Genomic DNA, 5,364 nt, shown 5'->3' with positions numbered 1-5,364 from the left:
TATGGACGCTGTGAGACCGGCTGAGTTCCTCTAGCATTTCTGTGTGTGTTTAAAGCAGTGTAAATCAGCGTCGTAGTGGTGAGGTTGAATGGCAGATAAGCTGGTGAGCTGATTGGGTTTCTAACAGGGAGAAGCCCACTTTATTAGTGAGGCAGTGTGTGAACTGAGGCTGTTGTTATGTTGAGATTTCATCATTAGTTGGTCACTACCCACCTAGTTTACATCCATCAACTGAAATAAGACGTTGGTCCATTCACCAGTTCCCTGGATCTGATGAGGGTTGACTGTTTGCTGCACTTTACTAAAAATGAAATTATTTTGATGAAATAAACAGCCTGTGATCATTTATATTGAACATTTATTAAAAATATGCACTTACCTTTAAACATTACATTTGTGGATCAAACATTCAAATAATCTGAAAACAAACATTTACATTGCATTTATTTTTCTTTAAAGTGAATGGTTAAATAATACATAGCCTTAAATCTTGACTGGCTAGAAGGAGATTGTCATTGCAGCTTTAAAGGCATTTCCTCCAGAATTTTTTTTTAACAGCACATGGACGTCTCTTCTAAGGCCCACGTTTATTCTGTCGGGCAGTCTGGAACTGTCATTCATTTTGGGCGGGAAAGAGGTGAGCAATATAAAGATGGCCCGACAAGCACGTACAGAATCAGAATCGACAAGGCTTTAGAGCAAGAGAAGGGAAGAGGAAATAGCATAAATAAAATAATAGAAATTAACCCTTTGCTCATCAGCTGAAGTTAAACAGAACAATAATGTTTTTGTAACCGTATCGAAAGTGCATCATTAAAGACAACCTAATGGAATGGAGTCACATTCACAGGACCATCCCTTTTATTAATAAGAATAAATATTACAGACAATGGTGCTGACCTGTAGTGGCAAACGTTGCCTTTAATGTGCTGTGTTTCAAGTGGACCAAATTCTTGATGGCATTCTGGTCAGAAACAAGCATGTTGATTGTATCATCTCCAGCACATATTAATATTATTAATACTATTACCCAGAATATATATATAGTTTTACAGAATTAAAGTGTGCACAGCTTCTACCAATCCTGCTGGTCAACTATTTCATAATACCCTGCAGTATTCCTGAATGGTCGGCAAACATTCAATAGGATTCTGAATATCAGATACAAACGGACCTTTGAACAGAAATGCAGACCTTACAGCCACCAAGAGTATTTCATTTAAATCTAAAAATGCTAATACAATAAAGAAAATATATTTTAGAAACTTTTTTTTTATAATGCAATGTACCAAAATGAGCTTTAGTATCATGGAGAGACCACATTTTTACAGGGGATGTTAGAATATTTATGGGGAAAATATGTCTTTAAAACAGATAGATTGTGGGGGGTTTAGTGTAGGTCACTTTAAAAACAGAGTAACACTCCACAAATGACATCTCATTTAAAATACAAGAACTTTGCTGAAGCCAGACGTTGAAGCTCTGGTTAACTTTGCAGAAACAATGCTGATCTATTATGTATGGGCAATGAAGTCCAGGCTCGAATAAGATCTTTCAAAGATTGGAGTTGGAGCTCTGTAAGAGGTCATGTGGTTTTTACAAGCAAAGAGAGGAAAAAACAAACAAGTGATTTTCTTTTGGAGGGAGAGGGAGAGAGAGAAAGTGAGAGAGGGAGGGAGAGGGAGAGAAGTCAGTTCTACAGTAGCAGTTGAGGCTGCAAAGTGGCTGGCTGGCAAGCTTGTTGAAAAACCCCATTTTGAAGACAGGTTGTGAGTTCTGAGTTCAGCCTGTTCAAAACCCTTGTAGTCCTTACAAGAGAAAATGGCTGGCTAGAGTGTTTCTCCTGAAATAAGGGAAACAAAAAGAACTCTGTGGTGACCTGGAAGAAGAGGTCATCATATGGAAAACCCATGACGGGGCAACTTTCTTTGGTAAGACACTGAGTGACTGATCAGAGGAAATCAGTGTGTGTGTGTGTGTGTGTGTGTGTGTGTGTGTGTGTGTGTGTGTGTGTGTGTGTGTGTGTGTGTGTGTGTGTGTGTGTGTGTGTGTGTGTGTGTGTGTGTGTGTGTGTGTGTCTAACGAGCAATAAATTTCTCTCTGAAACCAACTGGAACCTTCCCGAGCAGTAACAATTTAATTTCAAACACCAGAGCCAGGTGAAGATACATAAATTTAAAATTCTGTGCACAGTATGAGAATTGCCTGGCACCGGTGAACTTGGAGAAGTGAAAACTGAAAAATTGTACAGAGAACTTTCCTGAACATATACACATTACATATACATGTGGTTAGAATTAAAAGGGGGTTAAGTTAATAGCAATAAGTTAAAGATTGGTCCGTTATTATGTTTAAAGAAAATTAAAAGCAACTTTTGTTTAAGTAACCATTGACTTGGTGAATTTCTATTGCTGCTGGGTTTTGGAGTCCTCTGGGCTCATAACAACAAACCAATCTAGAGTCAAGCTGAGAAAGACTAGTGCATCCTGGCAACTGTCTGAGATGGACAATCTCATTGGAACTAGGTCAACAATAATAGGTTGGAACTTAAAACAGTTAAGATTCCTGGGATTGTAAGAAAGCTACTGATCATAATCAATCTATATCCTCAGAATGATTTATTTTTAAACGAGTGTTTTGCTTACACCAATATTTCTTTAAAAAAAAATTGCTCTCCAGTCAGTAGCACTAAACACCACATTTGATAGCAGCAACACACAAATTTCAGGAATGGAATGCATCGTCTTCAAATTGAATCAAATCTTTTAGCAAAATTTCTCTTATGGCCGCTATGACACGACTAACCAGAGATGAATGTCCATTCATCCTTTTCTTCTGCAAAAATTTTCCGATGCAAATTGTTCCCTTTTTCTTTGTCTGAGGTTGTAATGAATCATACAGATTTAAAACATCTCGAAGTAGCAATAAATAAAACAATGGTTCATGTTAAATGAGGCATGCAAGGGACAAGTCAAAAATCATGTCAGCAGACACGAATGATACGTTTACCACATGTAACCACATATTAGAGGAAATGTTTCCAATGTATAATGAAAACTGCATGTCCAGTTGATTGCTGTTGAAAAGGACATTCAGATTAAGCAGGTCATGAGCAAGTTTAAAGGATTGGATAAATGTTTAGAAAGGCTGGCATACACATTAAATCATAAAAGCTCTGAAGAATGTTTCAGCTTCATTGAAGATTTTCAGAACACTTTTATTGGTGACTTTAATGAACACATAATCCCCCTCATTAAACTCAAATATTGCACCCAGATAACTACTGCCCAGCCAAATACCTGCTTTCCCATTTGTGCAGAGGAGGTTTCGAACAGTCATTAATTCAATAGCTTTTGGGTAGGATGCTCCCTCTTTGAATAGTGTTTGTTTCAGAAATCCATTTCTTTCACTTACAGCACCACAATGGATTTCCCCCAGAAGAATCTTGGAATAGATGAAGTAATGCCCTGACTTTTTAAACACCAGTGCTCCTTCTTTATATTCAATTCCACACAAAAAAGCGAGTCCTCTGCTGTGCTCCCACTGCAGGCGGTCATGAGAAGCACTGTATTTACATCCTGCAAGTAAAGATGTAACAATAATGACAGCACCCATCAACTTCTTCACCATTACCGATCATGCTTCTGTCATTTTAACTCTACCGATCGTCATCCATGTTCTCAAATCATCCAAAATTACCCTATCTGCAACCCGATCACTTTGTTCACTCCCCTGAGTGCATCAAGAAAAGTCTGCAGATGCTGTGATTGTAGCTAATGCACAAAAACGGGGGAGAACCTCAGTGGATGTCCAGAGGAGGCAAAGATATAAACCCATGTTTCAGGCCTGAGACCTGAAGTTGCTGGATTTGTATTTAGTCTGTCCATAATAGTGCAGCATTAGATGATGTAATAAAACCTCACAGTGAGAATAACTCATAACAGATAAGGTCATGAGAAATCTTTTTGGCACATTGACCTTCATAAATCAAAGTACTGAGTCCAGGAGTTGGGGAGGTAAAGTTGTATAAGACATTGGTGAGGGCAAATTTGGGGCATTGTGTGTAGTTTTGGTTTCCTAATTACAAGAAGGGCATCAATAAAATTGAAAGAGTGCAGAGAAGATTTATTGGGACTTGAGGAACAAGAAACCAAGATGGAAGGAGAGGTTAAACAGGTTCGGACTTTATTCCCTGGAGAGCAGGAGAGATTTGATAGAGATATTTAAAATTATGAGAGGGAATCAATAGAGAAAATGCAAATAGGTTTTTTCCACTGAGGTAAGGTGAGAAACAAATCAGAGAACATGATGAAAGGGAAAAGGTTAAGGGGAACATTTGAGAGAAATTTTTCACCGATAGTAGTGGGGGGGGGTGTGGAACAAGCTGCCAGCTGAAGAGGTGAATGCAGGGTGAATTTTCACATTTACGAAACATTTGGACAGGTACATGGATGGGAGGGGTATGGACTGGGTGCAGGTCAGTGGGACCAGGCAGAATAATAGTTGAGCACAGACAAGATGGGTTGAAGGGTCTGTTTCTGAACTGTAGTGATGTATGGTTCTGAGTGGAATACAGTCATGTATATTTAATATAATTCAATCTTTGGCACCCTCAAAACATTTATTCTTACCAGTAACATGAGCTGCAGGTCTGGTTGAATCAAAGAGGACCAAATCTAAGACATGAATCAAAAATTCTTCATGAAAAATATCTCATTTGACCATATTCTGAGATCACAAGTAAAACAAATGTGACAAGCATTCCAAAGACTTCCAATCTGTTCACAGCAATACACATTTGAATAATTTATTAGCTAAAGACATGTGTCCAAGATCCAGAGGATAGCTAATATTATATCCCAAAGTACTGTCAACTTAATATCAACATTAGAGGAATTAATGGCATCCCGACTTATAGAGAAAATTCAAAAGCATCCAGAAACCAAACCCAAAATGAATGATCAGTATTGGTTTCAAAGGGGTTAGTTCTTGTTTGACCAGCCTCATTGAAGAGGTAGTAGGATGAAGATGCAGGGAATTATTGCATTGAGATGTGGGCAGCTCAGTTAGAGTAGTGCCAGTGATCCAGGTTCGAAACCCGCGCTGTCTGTAAGGAGTTTGTACATTCTCCCTGTGTCTCCATGGATTTCCTCCAGGTGTTCCTTCAAAAACGTACTGGGGGTTGTAGGTTAATTGGGATATTTGGGCCATGGACCAGATGGGCCTGTGTGTCTACATGTTTAAAAATATAAAACATATAAAAATTTTAAATTTAAAAAAAATTATAGAAGGCCTTCCATGAGATACCATTTCATTAGATTGATGAATATGTGTAATCGGGGAGCAAGCAGCAATATGTACAAC

The 5,364-nt window shown here is 38.3% G+C and overlaps 1 long non-coding RNA gene across 1 annotated transcript; it reads right to left on the bottom strand.

Annotated features, from left to right (window-relative positions):
• Positions 1-221: 221 nt before the first annotated feature.
• On the bottom strand, positions 222-2,880 carry LOC138756448 (uncharacterized). The gene is made up of 4 exons (XR_011353072.1): positions 2,806-2,880; positions 901-964; positions 380-418; positions 222-301 (listed from the first exon to the last, which is right to left on the bottom strand). It is a non-coding gene; the product is annotated as an uncharacterized lncRNA (long non-coding RNA).
• Between the last annotated feature and the right edge of the window lie 2,484 nt (positions 2,881-5,364).

The sequence above is a fragment of the Narcine bancroftii genome, chromosome 3 (assembly GCF_036971445.1).
Source record: "Narcine bancroftii isolate sNarBan1 chromosome 3, sNarBan1.hap1, whole genome shotgun sequence".
Taxonomy (NCBI): domain Eukaryota; kingdom Metazoa; phylum Chordata; class Chondrichthyes; order Torpediniformes; family Narcinidae; genus Narcine; species Narcine bancroftii.
Note: the sequence above shows the minus strand (reverse complement) of the source record. Positions and strands in the feature narration are given on the sequence as shown.